General features: G+C 42.1%; 1 long non-coding RNA gene across 2 annotated transcripts; it reads right to left on the bottom strand.

Moving 5' to 3' along the window:
* Window positions 1-242: 242 nt before the first annotated feature.
* LOC118558604 lies at window positions 243-6,771 on the bottom strand. 2 transcript variants are annotated; one of them, XR_004928365.1, is made up of 4 exons: window positions 6,665-6,771; window positions 6,482-6,590; window positions 6,121-6,266; window positions 243-350 (listed from the first exon to the last, which is right to left on the bottom strand). It is a non-coding gene; the product is annotated as an uncharacterized LOC118558604 (long non-coding RNA). The 2 variants fall into 2 exon arrangements; XR_004928364.1 differs by lacking the exon at window positions 243-350 and adding an exon at window positions 1,545-1,590 and having other exon boundaries at window positions 6,665-6,770.
* Window positions 6,772-22,631: the final 15,860 nt, after the last annotated feature.

The raw sequence follows: 22,631 nt of genomic DNA, 5'->3' as shown, positions 1-22,631 counted from the left end.
TGAGCCGCTGCATCCTGACTCCACTCTGTAGCGTTTTTTCTTCTAAAGCCGCGGTGCAGGTGAGTTTTTAGGGAGAAGAACAAAGTTATCGGTAGTTGTTGTCGCTCTTTTTTCTTCTGGGCAAAAAGATTCTTATAAACCGAGATGCCACCATGGATTATGTCTGAGAACCGTAATGAACGGCTCATCAAAGGCTCCCATTCCTGAGCTGCTCGCTGAACTTCAGCGGCCGTTCTCATTGTTGCTAAGCAACCAAGTGTTAGTCCATCCTCCTCATCTTCATCCACACTTGTGTCCTCTTCTTCCTCTTCTTCCATCGTCGCTTGGTGGCTTTGTCACTTCTGCCAGGTCTGCATCAATCAGGGCATTAATGTGATCCAGAGTCATGTCAGTAAAGCCGTCTCCTCCAAGCTGTTTAGATTCACAGCTGGATCTACGGCAGACTGATGGATCTATGGCAGAGTGATGGATCTATGGCAGACTGGTGGATCTACGGCAGACTGACGGATCTACGGCAGACTGACGGATCTATGGCAGACTGGTGGATCTACGGCAGACTGATGGATCTACGGCAGACTGATGGATCTACGGCAGACTGGTGGATCTACGGCAGACTGATGGATCTACGGCAGACTGATGGATCTCATCAAGCGAGCCTCCGTTTGGTTTTAGAGAAACTTGAAATTGCAAGAGAATTTGCAAACTTAAATTTGGCTGTTTTACATACGTGTACATATTAAACTGCAACGTTATTGACACACAGGTAGAGAAGAAGCAGAGAGACTGTTTAGCCAATCAGAATGCAGAACACAGCATTAAGACTGTGAAAGGTGAACCGTGATGTAGCGAGGGTTCACTGTATTACAGGTGAGTAAAGGACCCAGGTGCAAAGGTGAGGTCTTTATCTGAGCCTTCATCACATGTCAGCAGCTCAAACCATGAAAAACACACCTTGGAGAACTCTGTAAGCGGTACCTGCTTAGAACCCACATGCATCGGTCCATCCATGTTTGGTTAGATCAGCGAAGGTCAAGCAAGGCGAGGCTTTCTACCATCTCTGACAGAAACGTATAAATTCATGGTTCTCCACAGTGTGGAGGAGGAACGTGACAACTTTAATCATCTGGTCTGCAGGCTTCTTCTCAGAGGAACCAGGAGGAGAACCCGGCCAGGACTATGGTTCTGGGAACAGATTGTTTCCTGGACATGATGGCTCTGGACTCTGATGAGACCGGATGACCCGTCAGAACATAATGATTCAGGTTAAAGTGAGACTTTGCAGCAGAACCGTTAAACGCTCCACAAAGTGTTCTAGGAGGTGAAGTTAGAGCAGATTGCACATTAGAGATGAATCATTGCTGGTTAATAAAGTGAAACATGAACTTCAAATGCTCGTTAGTGTTAACGGGTTGGCCGCCACAGAACCAATCCAATAAATGCGTCTCAGAACAACGATCCGTCACCAGCAGCTTCATTTCTACAGTAAAGTTCTGGAGGGCAGCGCTAGGACTTAGCCACTCTGCTGCGCAGGCGCCGTTTCATGACGTCATGGTCGCTCTGGCCCTCGCCGTCCGTCTCCTGGTTGATCATCTGCAGATAAAAGGAAAGGCATCAACGTTGGCAGGAGGTTAAATATCTGAAGTTTAAAGGTCTTCAGCCATCAGAACATCACTTTAACCAGATCCAGTCGTAGCTAAAGAGGCAGAACCGCTGGGTTCTAGCAGCTGCTGGGAGGAACCAGAACCAGAACCGCTGGGTTCTTGCAGCTGCTGGGAGGAACCAGAACTTCTGGGTTCTAGCAGCAGCTGGGAGGAACCAGAACCAGAAGTGCAGTTTCAGCATCTCAGGTCCACGGCTGTGATCACTCTGCAGGGATTTAGTTCATTCAAGCTGAGATTGGGTTGATTACTTCTTGATGTGAATAACGTCGTAAACGCCGCGTATGGAAATGAAACTACGCTGCCTGTGATTCCGAACGGTGACCATCAGCCCAGCAACTCAGTTCCCTGAGGAAAATGAGAATCCCTGGACCACTCTGGGTGCAAGACCAAAGGACCAACGAACCCACCACCTAGATAAAGGAAACTGGCCGAGATTACAGAGAGATGTCCCAAGACAAGTGAAACAACAACGGGCTGTTCTCACAACAAATGATAGGAGTAAACCTGCTGGAAATGTTGGAATTCCGTTACTAAACAGATTCGCTCCGCTCCAAAATGTGACCCAGGAGGATCATGACATCAATCAGAGGTATGTCAACAATCTTCACTCTAAGCTACCAGAGAAAAAGCACGCCACAGGACCAAGGACCCTGATACTATGCAATGGATCTGTAAATGGGATTAAACATTTCTGTAACAAGAAAAACACAGAGGTGTTGATTTATAACGACAGCAACTGTAGCCTGGTGTCTGATATATCAGACATCCTTCCAAAGATCTTGAAAGAACGCCCGACCTTGGAAAAACTCATAATACAAGCTGATGCCCTGGGCGACGTCACCCGGATAAGAAAATCAGAAGTATTGAAAGAGGATTACATTCGTCTGATGAACTTAGTTGATGGCCTTAATGTCAAGGTGTTTCTCAGTGGCCCTCATGCGCCCGTTAATTGTGGAGATGAGATTTTTTCCAGAATTCTGATGCTAAACAAATGGCTGGAAAAAAACATGCATAACAAACAACTGTAACCTTCATAGACAACTTTAACATCTTCTGGGAGAGGAGACATCTGTTCAACAGAGATCGTTTCTCTCTAAATAGGTCAGGTGCAAAACGGCTGATTTCAAACATCTTCTATTCTGTGAACCATGCACCATCAGCGTTGTCCCAAAACAAAGCTCAACCAGTGCCAGAACAAATGATAAGCCCAGTACAAGATAAAGATGGCCAGAAAGATGACACAGAAAGAGGCTTCGTCAGAACTATAGGAGGATTCATCCCAGATCTCGGCAGGACAAAGAGGGGACCAAGAACCTCCATCGTCACGAACACCGGTCTAGACTGGACCCGCCTCCCCTTCTTCTCCACAAAGCCCAGACGTTCCTTTTCTGGAATTTTCTCACAACATGAACAAAGTATTTAAGATTGGCCTACAGATGACATCCTCTCCACATAGCCATTCTGCTGTGAATAAACCAGCGTTTTCCAAAGGCCTCAGAGCCTCAGATCCTCCTCCTCTACGTATCACGGAACATTCTGGTGCCGAGGACCTTCAGATTACTTTGCTGTGATACACACCGGGCCCTGGCCGCACGTTTATCAGACATGACAGTTCCCAGCATCAGCTTGGGCCTTTTGCCGGAGATTATGGAATATCTGTGATGATACGTGGCAGAAATAAGTAAAACAAAAGGATAAACAGGAACAAATACTTAAAAGTCATAAACTGTCAGATGAACCCTGCCACAGAGACATCATTAACCACTAAGTCATATAAAATGCGTTTATTAAACATTAGATCTCTGTCAGGAAAACACCTTTTAATTAATGACTTCATTATTGACAATAATATTGATGTAATGTTTTTAACAGAAACATGGTTACATGAATCTAATGAAGAAGTTATTCTGTTGGTGTCGACACCTCCAAACTACAATTTTCTTTGTGAGAGCAGACAGCAAAGGAAACGTGGAGGAGTAGCAACATTGTTTAATGATTCACTAAAGTGTAAAAAAGTGTTTTTGGGAAAATTTCACTCTTTTGAACAGTTTATACCGGGCTCTTTACCTGGAGAGCCAACTATGTTTCTGAATGTTTACAGGCCTCCCAAGTCCACATCAAACTTTTTAAATGATCTTACTCATAATCAATGCATATCACTGATAGGAGGTCACTGTTTAATTAATGTGGGAGACTTTTAACTTTCACACTTCCATTCTAAAGTCTCAGACATCATTGACTGCATTGCTCCAGTTAAAGTGAAAGTTTTTTTCCGGGAAGTAAAAATCTCCTTGGAGAAATGCTCCAGCAGTTAGAGGTGAAAAAAGGGAATGTCGAAAAGCTGAACGCAGGTGGAGAAAGACTAAACTTCAGGTTCACCATGACGTCTATAAAGAGAGACTTTACAGATATAACTTACAACTGAAAAATGCAAGAGAATCTTTCTTCTCTGAGATCATCAACAAAAACATTAATAATGCTCGTGTCTTATTTGCCACAGTCGACAGGTTAACAAACCCTCCTGTGTCCGTAGCTTCCGAACTCCACTCCACCAGGGCCTGCAATGAATTTGCTAACTTCTTCACTGAGAAAATCCTAAAAATTAGAGAATCACTTTGTACTACCATACCAACTCTAGAACCAAAGTTGTATCAAACTGGGACTTATCCTGACAAAATGTCCCAATTTCAGCCTCATAAACTACAAAAGCTTAGAGCAGATCATTCAGCAGCTAAGTTCCTCTTCATGCTGTCTTGATGTTCTCCCCACAGTTTTCTTTAAGAAAGTTTTACCTGTCATAGCGGCTGATTTGACTGATTTAACAAACGCGTCCCTTCTGTCAGGTGTTTTCCCCCAGTCCCTAAAAACAGCAATTATCAAACCACTGCTGAAAAAGAATAATTTAGACAAACTTCTACTCCAGAACTACAGGCCCATCTCAAACCTCCCCTTTATCTGTAAGATTATTGAAAAAGCTGTATTTCAACAATTAAACACCTTCTTAACAACGACCAGCCGCTTTGACGTTTTCCAGTCTGGCTTCCGTGCTCACCACAGTACAGAGACCGCCCTGATCAAGGTGTTTAATGACATCCATATAAATACAGACTGTGGAAGAACCACCGTGTTGGTTCTATTGGACCTCAGTGCAGCATTCGATACTGCCGATCACTCCATCCTGTTAGAACGCCTGGAGAACTGGGTCGGCCTCTCTGGTACAGCTCTCCACTGGTTTAAATCCTACCTAAAGGACAGGAAATTTTTTGTATCAGTAGGTAACTTTACATCAGAGATGATAAAAATCACATGTGGGGTTCCCCAAGGGTCCATCCTGGGTTCCTCCTTTTCAATATCTACATACTCCCTCTAACTCAGATCATAAGAAACAACAACATCAGCTACCATAACTATGCAGATGAGACACAGCTCTACATTACCATGTCACCAGGTGACTATGAACCAGTTCAGGCACTGAATAAATGTTTAGAAGAAATCAATATGTGGATGTGCCAAAATTTTCTTCAGTTGAATAAAAACAAAACAGAAGTATTAATCTTTGGACCAATAGAGGAGAGATCAAAAGTTAGCACACAGCTTCAGTCGCTTCAGCTAGAAACCACTAATCAAGCCCGAAACCTGGGAGTAGTGATGGACTCAGACCTGAACCTCCAAAAGCATCTAAAGACAATTACAAGGTCGGCTTTCTATCACCTGAGGAACATTTTGAGGATTAAAGGACTAATGACTCAGAAGGATCTGGAAAAGCCAATCCATGCGTTTATTTTTAGTAGAATAGATTACTGCAACGGTGTTTTCACAGGTCTGCCTAAAAAGTGGATCAGACAGCTGCAGCTGATCCAGAACGCTGCTGCCCGCGTCCTCACTAAGACTAAGAAAGTAGAGAACATGGATCCGGTTCTGAAGTCCTCACTAAGACTAAGAACGTAGAGAACATGGACCCGGTTCTGAAGTCCTTCCATGGCTCCCTGGATCTCAGAGAATAGACTTTAAAATCCTCCTGTTAGTCTATAAATCCCTGAATGGCTTAGCACCTAAATACATCACAGACTTGTTATCAGGGCATCAACCCTCCAGACCACTCAGGTCTTCTGGCTCCAGCCTGCTCTGCAGAACCAGACATGGAGAAGCAGCATTTAATTCCTATGCTCCACTGATCTGGAACAAACTCCCAAATACATGTCGGGGCTATAAAGAACTTTACTACAGGCAGCAGCTATCAGCCATCAGATCAAACGTCATTTATTGAATTAATTTTAGTTATTTAATTCAGCTGATGGTCAGTCAGGGAACAGGTCTGGACCCTCAGCAGATCCACCAGAGGAGAAAAGAAGAACTGATGATGAACTAACAGGTCTAATAAAACCGGCCTGTTTGACTGAGGTCTGGGTTCTGCTGGTTCTCCTGCAGCTTGCTGAGGTTGTCGGTTCAGAGCTCTTACCGGGTGGGGGGGCATGTCCATGGGGCAGGAGATTTCAGGTCTGTAGAGTTTCTTTCTGCCCCTCTTGGCCCTCAGGCTGAGGGAGGAAGAGGCGGCTGCTGAGTCTGGGTCCAGACGGCCGCTGACCAGGCTCATCATCTTCTTGGCTGCAGGAACACGGGTCGCCCAGCGTGAAGCAAACAGAACCAGAGGGAATCATCACTGATGAAAGCTGCTTCTGCCTCATAACCACACAGAGAATTAACTTCTTAATCTGGACGGCATTAAATTAGCCTCTGGTAATAAAGTAAAACCCGTTTCTGACTCTGGTGAGCTTCAGCCCACCGGTCCTGGTTCTGGGTTCTTGTCGCACGTTTCTGACCTTTGGAGCCCAGCAGAGTCGGGGAGCTCTGCAGGAAGTCTCCGATCTTCTGCAGCGTGCCGTCCTTCCTGCTGCTCTGGGAGTCAAACCGACAACCTGAGGAAGAGCTCTGACCACAGAAGTACAACAGATCAGCTCTTTGTCTCCAGGTGACCAGTTCAGCTGTTTGGTTCTGGCCGGTACCTCTGCTTTCTTTGGAGTGAGCTTGGTTCTGGTGTTCCTTCGGTTCTCAGTCCCCACTTCCTCCTGCTGACACAGAAACGCACCATGAGCAAGGCATCAGGATTCACAGTGGCAGGTGGGCTTTTAATAAATTCATTAACTTAGAGAGAAGTTGTCACTCCTTATTCTATGTGTGCAGAGTTTGCTGTAAAAAGATCATCAGAACTCGAATTCATCCTTTTCATCTATTGTCCTGATATCAGCTCTAGAGCCGATATTCACCAGACAATAACAGAGTTATTTATTAAATAACTTTAAAACGGTGTGTAATTGCACAACACTGAAGTCCCAATCTTTGTAAAGCTGCTGAGATTAAACTTTTAGTCTTTTGTACAGTGGCTAAACTTGGTGTAAAAGCAACACAGCTCATCACCCTGAACACCATCCCCACCGTCAAACATGGTGGTGGCAGCATCATGGTTTGGGCCTGCTCTTCTTCAGCAGGGACATGGAGGATGTTTAAAATTGATGGGAGGATGGATGGAGCCAAATACAGGACAATTCTGGAAGAAAACCTGTTGGAGTCTGAAGAAGACCTGAGACTGGGACGGAGATTTGTCTTCCAACAAGATAATGATCCAAAACATAAAGAAAATCTACAATGGAATGGTTCACAAACAAACATATCCAGGTGTTAGAATGGCCAGACCTGAATCCAATCGAGAATCAGACACACTTTAATAATCCCAGAGGGAAATTACTTAAGAATCTGTGGAAAGAACTGAAAACTGTTCACAAATGTTCTTCATCTAACCTCACTGAGCTCTATCAGCTTTGCAAGGAGGAATGGGCAAAAATACGGCAAGTGTCCTGCAGCTGTAATCGCAGCAAAAGGCGCTGCTGCAAAATATTAACTCAAGGGGGCTGATTAGTTTACACCCAATTTTTCAGTTTTTCATTAGTTAAAGTTTGAAATATCCAATAAATTTCGTTCCACTTCATGATTGAGTCCCACTTGTTGTTGATTCTTCACAAAAAATCCATTTATAGTGATGATCCATTTAGTTATAAAGTAAATTTAGGAGAGAAATCAAAGTTTTTCTCCAGACATCAGAACCTGTCAGGACGGCGTAGGAAGCCTGGACCGGCGCCGGTACCGGCAGACCGGCTGAACCCAGTCGGTTCAACAGCCTGGGCCTTAATGGACAGAACCGGATGGTTTCTCTGCTGCTGGAGGCGTTAAACTAACGACTGATGGTGATCAGGAGATGGAAACACCAAACATGGCAGATGATGATGGAGACTGATGGTGAAATGGTTCTGAGGGGTTCTGGATGGGAACGTGGTTCTAACTAGAGAAAAGCAAACGGTACCTTATGTGTTTTTTCTCGTTTACTCTTCCTGAAGATGTGAGGCTTAAAAACAACAAGAATTTGGTTAAAAGCAGCTTTAATCTGGTCATTTTCTGCAGATTAAATGTTAACTTTGAATCAGAGTATTTCTCTTCTACTCCAGTAAAAACCAGAAACTGAAGACCAGAGCTGAGAACATGAGCAGAAACGTCCTCAAACGGACCAGAACCGAACCTCCTCCAGCTTCAGTGTTAAATGAAGAGTTAAACATTAAATAATTTCACCTGATGGACCTAAAGATGGACCCACTGAGACCATAAAGTCCAACAGACATGTGTTGGGTCCAGATTTATTCACATGTAGAGCTAAATGAGGACTGGAGTCGGTTTAGGAACCAGTTCAGTTCCTTGGTGGATTCAGAGTAGAGTTTCTGACCAGGCTGCCTGAAATGTTTGGTTACATCCTGAGAATGAAACTGATTTTAAGCTCTGAATACAGAGCTTCAGGTGTCAAAGGTCACCTCCGTTCCAGGTTCTGAACTCTAAAACATTTCCTACAGGTCAAAGGTCACGTCCTACAACAGAAACAGCAAAGTAACCAGAGCTCCTAATGATCTATATTCTAGGAAGGTAAACCCTAAACTCTGAGTAAGATAAGATCTTCATTGATCTCACATTGGAGAAATTCACTTGTCACATCAGCTCAATAGTCAGTCAATAGTCAGGATTAGGAAAGGGTGCATCAATTATATACAGTGTACCTTCCTATATACAGTGGATCAAAAAGAAAATGAGAAAAAAAAGAAAGAAATTGGAGTAGGCAGATGATGTCATGTGTACTTTCGTCAAGTCCGCTGCCTCACAGGCCCCCGGGGGTTGTAAAATTATATATATATAATATATAATAAAAATTATATATATATATATATATATATATATATATATATATATATATATATATATATATATATATAGATAGATAGATAGATAGATAGATAGATAGATAGATAGATAGATAGATAGATAGATAGATAGATAGATAGATAGATAGATATCCGGTGGAGAGCGAAGCGAAAGCGGTGCAGCCGGCCCAAGAAGTGCGGTTGCCGTGGAGGCTTAGCAGCTAAGCTAAAGGCTAGCCCATTCAGACCGCCGCTGCCAACCATCTTGGAGGAGGCGGTCTCTGCATCTACATCAATAACACCTGGTGTAAAAATGCTAGATTAGTCACAAGTTTTTGCTCTCTGGACATCGAGCTCATGATTATTAGCTGCAGACCTTTTTATCTGCCTTGACACCGCTGACGTGTGGAAGACTTTGAGAAGAGTCAACCCACGGAAGGCCACAGGTCCTGACAACATACCTGGGCGGGTGCTCAAGGAGTGTGCAGGTCAGCTGGCTGGTGTCCTCACAGACATTTTTAACACCTCGCTGGACCAAGCCACAGTGCCAGCATGCTTCAAGTCTGCCTCCATCATTCCGGTGCCAAAGAAACCTCAAGTCACCTGTTTCAACGACTACCGGCCTGTTGCACTGACTTCCATCATGATGAAGTGCTTTGAAAGGCTGGTAAAGGAACACATCGTCTCCAGCCTCCCCCCAACACACGCTATCTCCTCTGCTCTTCACCTGAGCCTGGCACACCTGGAGGAGAAGAACACGCACGTGCGGATGCTGTTCCTGGACTTCAGTTCAGCGTTTAACACCATCATCCCACAGCATGTGGTAGAAAAACTGGAACATCTGGGCTTCAGCACACTCCTTCGCAACTGGGTGCTAGACTTCCTGACCAACAGGCCTCAGTCGGTCCGGGTCGGACAGAACACCTCTGATGTCATCACCCTCAGCATGGGCTGAGGGTGATGATCCCCCTGCTGTTCACCCTAAAGACTCATGACTGCGTACCCAGGTTCACCACCAATCACATCGTGAAGTTTGCAGACGACACAACGGTGGTGGGTCTAATCAGGGACGACAACGACCAGGACTACAGAGAGGAGGTTGAGCAGCTGGGGGCTGGTGCAGAGAAAACAGCCTGATCCTGAACGTGGAGAAGACGAAGGAGTTTATCGTCGACTCCAGGAAGAACCGGCCTCACCACGCTCCACTGCTCATCAACAGCTCAGCTGTGGAGGTGGTCAGCAGCACCAAGTTCCTGGGGGTGTACATCACAGACAACCTCACCTGGTCTGTAAACACCACGTCACTGGTGAAGAGGGCACAGAAACGACTGTACTTCCTGTGGAGGATGAGGAGAGTCCACCTGCCCCCGCCCATCCTCAAGACATTCTACAGAAGCACCATAGAGAGCATTCTGACCAGCTGTCTCTCTGTGTGGTGTGGAGGCTGCAGCGCCTCCGGCTGGAAGAACGTGAGGAGAGTGGTGAGGATAGCAGAAGGGATCATCGGGGCTCCTCTTCCCTCCATTAAGGACATTTCATCCCAGCGCTGTGTGTCCCGAGCCCGTAACATCATCAGGGACCCCTCACACCCCCACCATGGACTGTTCTCCCTGCTACCTTCTCATCTTCTTCAAAGAAGATGAACCTTGAAGTGGAGACTAGTACCAACAGGTAGGGCTGGGCGATAAACCGATTTTATGGATTAACTCGAGTGTGTAGTTCACGTCGACTTGTTTGAATGAAAATCGGTTTTCTCTTTAAAGTCTAACTCTTGGACTGAATGATGTATTTTAACGCAGATGCATTCAAATAGTCAAGAAGAAAAAAGTAAAGAAATGTATATTATATGTGAATTATGTGCGCCGTTTGGAAGTAATTTCGATAAAACTTGCTGTATAAGCGAAAGAGCCCGAACATTCCTCAATCGGCTGCTGCGGAATGTGACGTCACAAACAGAACAAGCTGCTAACACTACGACTTTTGCTACCGATTTATAAAATTTAATTAATAACTCTTACTCTACGTACAAAAAATGTATAAAAAATGTCTGATACATCTACAAACTCCACCTCAAGCATCGGCGACCCCGATACCGAATATATATACGAGGAAACGGAGTTTGAACAAGGTGAACCTGAGGAGACTATATCTAACCTGCCCAAGACATGGAGCCCATGCTCCATTGTAAGTACCCCTCAAAATCCTCGCTCGTGAAGTGTGAATTGCATAAAATACTTTTGTCACTGCCGGCAATCCGGTCCTTTCGCGTTTCTTTTACAAATTTATCCCATTTCTTTCGGACCTTTGGTCCACCGGCCAAGTATGTAGCGCTACTTTCTGGCCTGCACTATACCGCGGTGAAGTTGGTCTGACATTGTACATTCAAGCTCCGCGGAGTCAGCGGAGCACTCTTGAGCAACAAAAATCAAATCAGATTTGTTGACGGTCACTGGCCGAAATCGGAGTCCTTTGACCGGATCAACCGTGAGCTAGATCCCGCTGACTCCGCGGAGCTTGAATGTCCAATGTCAAACCAACTTCACCGCGGTCTGCACTACAGCCAACTACGCACCTAGAAGGCATTTTATTGTGGACTTAGTTCGGCGATTTTTTTTAAAAGCGCTTGCTCAAAGTAGACGTGGATCAGCAGATTTGGTGTGTGAAAGAAGATACTGAAAAACATGCATATATATCCTTGTTCGCTGTACCGGTTGTACAATGTAAACAATGTGTGTTTCTATGCAAGTTCGCTTTGCGCATTCTCGGTGTTCTTGAACTGACTTCACACGTCGGAAATGGCGGATCGTAAACGAAGGCAGCCCCCCCTCCCCCCGCATAGAGCGCGCATTTACCAAATAGGGTAGATCATTGTTATTGTTTTGATGTGGGTTTTTCGTGCATGTGCGCCGGACTGGTAGGCAAAAGGCGAACACAATGGCGGACGCAAACAGAGAAACCGACGAGTTCTCCACGTATTTTTCTTCTTTACATAACGTATCACAAGATCGTTTTAAGAGTAAGTTGATGGTTGATGGTATCAGATTCCCAGGTCCACACAGCAAAAGCCTGAAGGGATGGAGCGAGTCTGTGAAATGCTGGCCAAGTGTTCCGTACCGCGACATACAGCTGCCTTATAAACACGCCAGGCAGTACACACGAGAGAGCACGAAAGCCCATGAAACCACTGGACGGCTACAATTATTTTAAAACGGGAAAAAGGCTCCAGCAACGCCTGCGACGCTGTTATGGGAGGTTTGGGTGGAATATTAAACAATAGTAACTGAGTTCCCATCTTTACTAAATGACGAGACGGTGGTATGACGTTCCAGCACTTTTATTGAGAAACCGAGCAGAGATCACATAGATGGAATAGTAATCGCACCCCTCGGTTCCGCTGCGGTCTGCGTCTGCCCTGTCTCTGTCTGTCTCACGTTTCGGGCTTCCCCTAATACTGCACCGTGGCCTTGGTTTGAGACATAACAAAGACAGTCTATCATAGACAATAATCATTCTACGCAGCATTCAGCCTTGCACTCAGCAAACAGTGGATCTTATACACAGCCATCATGTCTCCAGGCCTCCAATGTCCGAGTGGTGTGAGGCCATAGTGACTTAAGAATAATAATTCTTATAACATTCCTCTCTTTTTTTTTTTTTTTTGATGATGGCGTCGTCAGCATCAAGTCAAAACAAGATGACCCATCACTTGAAAATGTGAACAAAGCACAGAGGAACCATTTCTGTAAACTCGTAAAGTGGGACCCAAAGGGTTCCCGTGTTGGAACCGGATAGTGCTGGAACTTTTAGTACAGATCAACATGAGCTTTAACACACAAGATCAAAGGTTTAGCTTTTATCTACAATTTAGGGTTCATCTAATTAAGTAAGGCCTGTTTTAGGTACCTATGCGCACATTATTTTAAAATTACATTAGACTATGGTAAGCTAAGCCTGTTCAGTAACCAAGGTCGAATCCGTCTACTCTCACCCACCCTGAATACCCCCCTACTCCTTTCTCCACTCACCTGTCCGATGGACAATAATCCACCACTCCAAACTTACAACACCAGGAGCAAAGGCAGGAGAGGTTCAGTGCGGGCAGGGGAATGCCAGAAAAAGCTACCCCTAGGGGGCAGTAAAAACTGGCCAGGTCCCCCTCCCAGGGAGATCTGCTCTCGGCCAATCTGAGCCTGAAAACCCTGTATTGAATCTAAGTGTTAACATTACCAGCTAATATTAAAGGATCTTTAGAGCCAATTCGATCCTGGTTCTTCCTATATCAAATCAAAAGGTGCATAAACCATAGATCTTTGTGTGTCTGAAGCAAACAGTTTCCATTTTTTCATAAACCCATATTGATCAACATGATGTAACATTAAAAAACACAAAAAAATCAAACATGTGAGTCAGTGGAACAGAGCAGTTAAACAAACAGTAACACAATATGAGAAGAGTTCTAAACGTCAAGAACGCAAAGTTAAGAAAGCCTTCAGGCCATACAGGCACAAGGCAGAAAATAATCTAATCGCGCTTAGGGTCTCTTCAGGCAACTCCTCCCGTTGAAGAATAAAGAATCAGAGTTCTCTGGCTTCTTCATCCCCAGTCCTCTTCTTGGTTCCTCCTCGCAGGCTGGACGATTGAGTTGGATGGTAATAAGTGTTCAGTTCTGGATGGGCACTGAGCATTTTATTTTGCATTTCTCTCTAATAAAACACTTTGTGAAGATGGTCTGCAGACACGAGTCCTTGTTCCCACTAGAGAACAGAAACAAGGTGTAATTAGTGTTCTTATCAAAACCCCTTTCATGTGTCATTTATTAAAACATCCTCCAAGCACTTTCACATTCAAGATATTTCTGTGCACAATTAATTAGCTTTCAGAATTCTGCAATTTAATTATTAATTAAAATAGTAATCTTTAAGTTCAAATGTATCTGCAGTAAATTCATAATAATTCTTAACAGAATGCTTTTAATGTGTGTCTTAACTGTTGTTGTCTGACAGTTGAACTTCTCTGCAACATAATTTCATCAACATATTTGTTTCACGTCATTTCCCATTTTATTTTGAAAACCCAACTGAGAAAAAGAAAGCCTTTCCATGTGAAAGCCTTTTCCTCTTTCTCTCTTTTTTTTTTTTTTTTTTTTTTAAAAAAAGAAGAAAGTGAGGTGCTGTTCTGCACAGAAAAGACAAAATATTTATACCATGCTGTTACTGTTCAAGGACGCCAAGGTTCTACACAACAAAGCAGTGAGCAGGAGAGAACAGGAGCTTTTTGAAAACGTTTTAACATTGCTGAACAACCAAAGCTACTTAAGCAAATCAGAATTAGTTCCCAATTTAATCCTAAAATAAAGTAAACCTTACATTGTGTACATTGTGATTATTTATTTATTTATCTTCTTAAACTGAGGATTAAGGACTTTGATTAAGAAGTTCTTGGATGAACGCGTCTCTGCGTTCCGATTTGTCTAGGCCTCTGCAATCTGATCTATGATCTATGTATTCTGAGTGCCCGGTCAGGAAAAGTTCAAGGTTCTCTGAAGCTTTCTGTTTTCAGAAAACCCTGAAAACCCAGAACCTTTACAGTCAGTGTTAGGTGTCAGGTAACCTGTGGGACCACCTCGTCGTCTCTCCGGTTCCACCAGCTGTGTCAAGTCCACAGCAGCTCGTCCTGGGTGCCATGCCCCAGGGGTCTCAACACCCCCCTGTGTGGAACGTCTCTCATTGTAAGGATCTCACCTTATGTCCCGTTCAAGATGTTCTTTACACAACAGGAGTTCCAATGTGGGATGTCTTTGCTGCTTTAATGTTCCTCAGAGAAAACCTTCATTCATTGATACATCATCAAGCTGTTACCCTTTCATCATCACAGCCCCCCAACCATCCTGACCAGATCCAAAATGTCCCCATAATTTAATCTAATTAAATTAATCTTACTTATTTTCTGTATGTAAGACGATAACCAGTAAGAAGATAACCTGATCTAAAGCCCTCAGGTTAACAGTTAGCTACACTTAGTTTTATGTGTTTTTCCCCTTAGGATGTTTAACTGGTTAAAAAGACTATTGAGTTATTTGTTCTAGTCGAGAGATATTAAATCTCCATAAATATTGTAACCATTGTACCCTGATGCTTTAATCCTAAATTTACCCATGTTAGTTAGTAGGATGTGTCATTATGCTAATTTTATTGCAACCTTATCCATTTTAGCCAGTAACCTTATCTTGCGTTTTATTGATGCCTGCCAGAGTAGCAGAAATCAGCTTACTCTAAGATGTTCATTAAATGAAATGCTATTCAAAAGTTCAGATTACTCTACTTATATAGTGGAACTAATTAATTAATTTATTTATTTAACTGTTGATATAATACCCACTTAATTCATTAAGTTGCTCTATGATTCCATGAAGTTGCTTCTTTAAAAGTTTCCACCTTTACATAATCTTAATGTGTTTCGTAATGTGTGTTTTGTTTTAATTGTGTACAACAAAATCTGAAGTGAAATGCATGAAGTCGTGTCTGCAGAACTCATCTGTGTTTTGTCCAAGGTTGTCCGATGGCTCAGTCATAGTCCTTCATTGTCCATTTTCAGTCCAATGTCTGATTCAGCAGCACAACATTATCCTTCCCTTCAAGAGTCCATCCTCCATTCCTCACGCCTGCAAACAGAATAAATTCTGCCAGCATTTTTTGCCAAAGAAACGCTCCATAGGTTGAAAAGAAATTACAGCAAAACAGTCACAAACAACCATATTAACTACAATGTTCCCTCTAACATGCCAAACATAAAAGAAATAAAAGGATAAAAACAAATAAATAAAACTTTGTCTCTGACAAAATAAAACTTAAAACTGGATCAGGCTGAAGTCAATGACATCACCTTTTCTCGTTGTCCCAAGGATCAGCCCCCATGGCACTGCGGCACTGTTTCTGTATTCTCTCGCATCTGAGAATGTCTAAAATGAGACTAAATCTCTATGTTAGCACATTCCTATCATATTGACCAGGTTTCTTTGCAAAGAAAAAGAAGCAGAAAGATAGAGCTGTTAATAGCAGAAAGCAACAAACAATTTTAAGACACCACCTTTCACGCCAGAAGATTCTCCTTAGTCAAAACTAAGTATAATTTAGTGTCCAAATCTGATTATGACTCCTTACCGCACTGCTAGCACTGTCTTCTCAGAGCCTTCTATTGGCAGAAAGGTGGCGTCTCCTTTAATCTGAAAGCAATAACTCAGAGAAAAACAAGAGTGTTAATAGCATGCAGTTAAAACCCTGGTCCCCTTAGTGTCCCTTTAACGTGATGTTTTTCCCTTTTTTTCCTCTGATCCTGGGAAGGTTTCTATTCTTCACCTTTCCTTTGAAACTCTGTTCAAAACACCTCCAAAAGAAAGAAAACAAAAAAACGAAAGAAATGAACCAAAAAACTAACACAAAATTGTTTTCTAAGGAGCACAATTATGTATTTTCCAATATGACATAGGTTTTTGACTTATTACAAACCTTTTTGATATCCTTCTGGTCCTTTGACCATGTGTATTTGCTGTTAGTAATACTTTTATTTATATATACCTTTTCAATCTTAATTGGTCATGGGTGAAACTTTAAAGCAATGATTTTTCCCTTTTAGTTTACTGAACTTCTAGTGTTTCTCTGTAAATGATAATAGTTTTCCCCGTAAGCACATTGCGAAGGCTACCCAAAACAACCCAAGATTAGAATTAGAGTTTAACCCTCCAGGAGCTGGCTTTATTTTATTTTTTCCCTCTGACATAGTTTCCGTGCTCTCAGGCCAGAACACAGAGACCCAGCCTTGCCATAACATTCAGATGTTTACATGGTCAGATTTGTTTATCATATCTTTTGTCCTGCTTCAGGTTAAACTGACCCTCTGAGGATCGCCTCAGCTCAGCATAACTAATAACATCAGATGATTTTGTAACTGATGACACGTGTAACGTGGCCTTCTAATATTTTGACGCTTTTCAAAATTCTCATTAGTTGCTTTCAAATCCCAGGTAAAAAGAAATAAAATAAATTAATAGAGAACCTTTAGAAATTTCTCATTAGTTGCATTTAAATTCCAAGTAAAAACAAATAAGCTAAAATTAATATAAAACCCTTAGAAAAGCAATTCTTATTTAGTTCCATACAGGTTTGTTCAAAGCACAGTTTTTTCTCATCTATTTAAATAAAAAAATCATCTATATCTAAACTTCTTTCACATGGACTGGTTTGTAATGAATCATTATTATTATAAGAAATGAGATCTCAGTAATTTTAAATTACTTTAGGGCTAAAAAAAAACATGTTATAGGATCTAATTTTATACAGTAAACTCAAGAAGCTTTGTGCAGAGCTTATTACCAGTTCCAATTTTCTAACAAAGCTGAAATATTTCCGTTCAAGACATGTTAATCTCACCGTGTATCAATTTAATTTGGTCCTGATATTTAATGTTAAAAAAAACAAACCTTGTTATTTAAATATTTCTTTTCCTTTACCTTTTTGTTAACATAGTCCATGTTTAAAAATGTCATTTGAATTACGGAGCTGCAGTTCTCCCAAAACAAATGAACATTCTGAAACCATGAACATTACTTTTACCTCGAATTAATTCACACAGATGAACGTTTAGTTACATAGATACATACATACGTACAGTTACATACAAACGATGACATTCAGACAGACAAACACGTGCAGGCCTGCTTTTTTACCATCTTAAATAGTTCTATATTTTTCATAATTTTTAAACGTCAATGCCGAAAGATGTTTTCAACGCGTTAAGTTCCTGCTTAGTTTAAAAGGTGGAGAGCGCGCGCTGGTTACGACTCCCCGAATGTTTCGTCCACACGCGGTTTTACGCTTAAGTCCCGCAAGGATACAACTCTGTGTCGCGCAGACACCCGGACGCTTACCCATTTTTTGAAAGTTATACGTTGTTATTAGCAATTAACACTTTTACCCATAACGGAAGTGTCTCTTGTCAGTCCCCCTGTAAACGCTTCCCCGGTGCAACGTCCTTTTAGTTCTGTTTCCGTTTCCTGTTTTTTTTATTCATTTTATTCAATTTTCGCTTTTCTTTTTTCTCTTAATTTTATTTTTATTATTTAGTAGCAGTACTGCAATAAAATAAAATAATAGTAATAATAATAACCCCTATGTGAGAAATCTGCATGTTTAATCAAATCATTTCTAATCATTTATGCATGTCATGCTTCTGGGCCCCTACGTTTTTCAGCATTAAATCGAACGTCTCACCCTGGGGCTAGGCTGGACCCTGAGAAATCTGCCTTTTACCCATTACACGGACTGTTCTGCTTCCAGACTTTTTTTTTGTTTGTTTTTATTTATTTTATCCTTTTTTTGTGTTTTTATTATTATTTTCTACTCGTCCTTAGCACGATCGACCAACTAAATGAAAGGCCTCACATCCGATGGTCGCCTTTTTGGTATAATGGTCGGGGTCCCCACTTATCAAAGCTGCGAACGTCTTCACAACAGTCAAGGACTTAAGCATCCCTGCCGCTTTCATCCACCACAGAAGTGGACAGCCTCTTGCACAAACCCAAGACAAGAGGACTTTAATGGACCAGCTGCAAACTGCTCAGCCGGTCACCTGTTCTCCAGGTGAAAATCACTCTGCCCCTCCTCCCCCCTTGTGGGAAAGTCCGTATTTCAGCTGAAAACGTATTCTAATTAAATTTTGAATTTTAGTTTAATGTTTAAACCTTAGTCACCGTTCGGTATTGCGAACCCTGTTTTATTTGCCTTAAGGATTAAATATAATTCATTATTTCTACCGGCTTTTACTTTTACTACCTTTTAGGTTTACAGTTTTAAATTTTAAAATTTCTTGAGGTATACTTTAAAATGGGGTTTAAAATTTAAAAGCTTGCAAGCATTTTTGACCAATTGCGTTTGTTTTTAAAAGAGCTGGAAAATAATCCCCTTACCGTCTCATGAAAGAAAGGTTCGGATCTTCGCGCCGACGTCCCAGAGACGCTCCGAGACCAGGAGCTCCTCCACGTCCCTTGAAAATCCATTCGGGGTACCGGAGGCCGGATAACCTCTCCGGGCCGGCCAAAGCAGCTCCTGTCCTCGGACTCCCCGGCCCGTCGGTCGGAGATCTTGTTCGTTGACGCCAAATTGTTATGGGAGTTTTGGGTGGAATATTAAACAATAGTAACTGAGTTCCCATCTTTACTAAATGACGAGACGGTGGTAATGACGTTCCAGCACTTTTATTGAGAAACAGAGCAGAGATCACATAGATGGAAAAGTAATCGCACCCCACGGTTCCGCTGCAGTCTCAGTCTGCCCTGTCTCTGTCTGTCTCACGTTTCGGGCTTCCCCTAATACTGCACCGTGGCCTTGGTTTGAGACATAACAAAGACAGTCTATCATAGACAATAATCATTCTACGCAGCATTCAGCCTTGCACTCAGCACACAGTGGATCTCATACACAGCCATCATGTCTCCAGGCCTCCAATGTCTGAGTGGTGTGAGGCCATAGTGACTTCAGAATAATAATTCTTATAACACACATAAAACATGTGAACACAAATCGCTTCATTTCACATATTCCACTAAAACAGTACATCCAATAACATCCAATTAAAGGTAATATTATTATTTTTTCATTTTAAAACCCTTGATCTGCTTTCCCTCAGTGACTGTTAGACCTGTATTTTTACTTTATGCTCTAAAACTAAGTCAGTTCACAGATTCACAACGTTCTGAATAAGCATTGTTACTGAGGTACAGGTATACAAATGACTAAATAATTACAAATGCTAATGCGAGTGAGCAATCAGGCCTTCATCTGACTTAGTAGCTGACTAAGCTGGCATTTAGTTACCTGCAGACAATCTGAAAGCCGTCTACTGTTTTCATGCTGCAGATCCTGCTGAGGATTAGCTGAATATAGCATGATCACACGTCCATTATGACACCATGAAATGCTCCACATGCTGAGGATTCAGTTACTAAACGGCAGAAAATCAGCACCAAACAATACATTTACTCAGCCAGTTTGTAACTGGAGGCTCTGGCTGCTTTTACCATAGAACACAAGGAGCAGTTGTTCCATGAATCAAAGTCTACAATGGCAGAAAATAGGTAACATCACCTTTATGGTTCCATGTGTTCCATCCACTAAGATCAGCTCCATGTTCAGAGGTCACACTACCACATCTTCATAGAAAACAAGCTTCCATCCTTTTATGTTGCTGCTATGTGTTAAACTACAGGATCATTGTTATCTGTCAACATCCAGATCATATTTATAATTGTCAGGTTCAAACACCTAAAACATTCATTAACAACACAAGAAGGAGAGACAACAATGAGGTTGGTTTTCAAATAATCTTGCAAGGTAATTCTCACTTCAACTCTTTCAAGTGGAGAATTCTTGCTAGACCTAGTGGTATTTAATTTTCCAGTCATACACACAAACACACAATGCAGACGTTAGTTTTGTAGGACTCTGCCGCCCTGCCTCGAATTACACGGCCTATTATCAGGACGCCGTTATCCTTCTTTTTTTTTTTCTACACAGACTTTTTGGGCTCTGTTACCCCTTCGATTCACAGACCTTTTGGGCTCTGTTACCCCTTAGTGTACCTATCAGTGCCAAGGATGATAGGGTTTGTTATCACGGACTTTCTCGGACTCCGTTATCCCTTCTATGCGCAATACCTCTCAGGTACTCATTTATACCTTTAAAAAAAACAAATCCACTCACCACTGCTGTCAATCCTCCCTCGGACTTCCCGTCAACAGTCAGAAACCCAGAGGCGAGATGGACTAGGCCCTTGGAAAAGGATCTGAATGCAGTGATCACTGACTTTTCACCCGGTTCACCTCACCCAGAGGAAATCCTCCTGTATGTTGGGATCCGGCTCGAAGGACCAATTAAATGTCAGGTTCAAACACCTAAAACATTCATTAACAACACAAGAAGGAGAGACAACAATGAGGTTGGTTTTCAAATAATCTCGCAAGGAGATCGAACGGAGATGCTTAATACAGATCTCCAAATTCGATCTGAAGCAAATCCGTCGCCCCCTCTCTATTTATTAGGAAAGGGAATCCCTGGTTCCATTGTCAAGCTAAGGGGTAGGGATAAGCAAAATAACTGTGACCTTCGAGATAAAACCAAGCAGTTCACACAGTGCAGCACTCCAGATGGCTGAATAGAGTTCATAAAAACACTTATCATAGTCACAACATATTTCTCTGCTTTCTGCAGGCCTTCTGCAACTATAAGAGAGAGATCTAAAACCTTAAAACTTCTTAGTAGTAAAGAGTAAATATATATGATAAATACAATGAAAATAGTAAATAACATAAAATATGTAGACATAGTAATAATAATTCTATTAATAATGAAGCAATGCAGTTTGCAGACAATCCCAATGAAGTGTGACAGAGTTTGTGAAAACCAAATGATCTGCTGAAGCTAGATGTGGCCAGCAAGGCAACAGGGATGCAGCTACGCTGTTTTTCTCTGCCCACATCATCCAACCTATTGCTGGGACATTTACAGTAAAGCTTAACACTTCAGGGCCAACCTAAAAACCTGCCTTTGCAGATAATCTTTATTACTACATAGAGACCAACATTTTAAGCTCTGCTCATTTTGAAGAAGATTCTTGACATTCTTTGGAAGAGTTAAATGTGACAGTGATGTGTGTTTGAAATGTGAAATAAATGCAGTTTATGTAAATAGTAAATGGTTTCATATTTATGAAGGTGTGCTGTGAATCCTTGAATAAATAGCTTTTTACCTCTTGGTGCACCTTTTAAATTCTTTTTTGTCTGGGCCATCTTTTCAACTACCTTAGTGATTTCAACCAGATGTTGACAGTGAACACCTCATGCGTATACGGAGCTCTAGAATGATTCCAGTTGCTTTATGTCGTTGCCGTTGCTCTCTCTAGCTGCCCTTTTGTCTTCTAATGCTCCAGTTTAGTTCAACTCTGGCTAGATTTCACCGTGTTAACTCCAAACTTGTTGCAGTCCGCCCTCATCATTCTTCCTTCAGCCAAGATGTGGCTGACACTCATGTTTGTGTGGAAGCAGAATAATAATCAAATAATAAGAAGAAGCTGCTGCATATGTCTCTATGCTTGCATCCAAAGCCTTGAGTGAAGGCGTATCATGAAGGGGAGAAGTTGCCAGGTTCCATATTTCATAAACTGTTTCTGTTGGGACTCAACTGGATGGCGTAATTCCCAAAGCTTCTGACCACAGATGTGCTTAATGCCACAATTTCTGCCATGCAGTGAGAGGCGTTTTAGTACCAAATGTTTCCCTCCTACATGCACTCTGGACTGGAAACACTGAGAGCTACTTTTTAGGATCTGATTGAATGTGACTTTGTAAAGAGCCTTGAGACGACGTGTTGTGAACTGGCGCTATAGAAATAAAATCTAATTGAAATGAAAACATTTTAGTGTGGTTATTGTGGAGCATTACCTGATCACTGCTTGTTCCACAGGCTAAAAAACATTCTTTGGGGATTTAACAGGACATGAAGTTTCTTTTTCTTTGTCTCTATGTAACTATAAATGTCATCAAATAGTCGGCTTTTATCACCTCCATGCGTTTCATATTCCACATGACATAAATGTCTTAATGTGGGCGTGGCCAGCAGATTTTGTAGCATCTCCCTAAACAGAGCTTAGACACTGAAACAAGGTTTACCACTTTGCAATATACTCT

Source organism: Fundulus heteroclitus, unplaced genomic scaffold, assembly GCF_011125445.2.
Source record: "Fundulus heteroclitus isolate FHET01 unplaced genomic scaffold, MU-UCD_Fhet_4.1 scaffold_134, whole genome shotgun sequence".
NCBI lineage: Eukaryota > Metazoa > Chordata > Actinopteri > Cyprinodontiformes > Fundulidae > Fundulus > Fundulus heteroclitus.
Note: the sequence above shows the minus strand (reverse complement) of the source record. Positions and strands in the feature narration are given on the sequence as shown.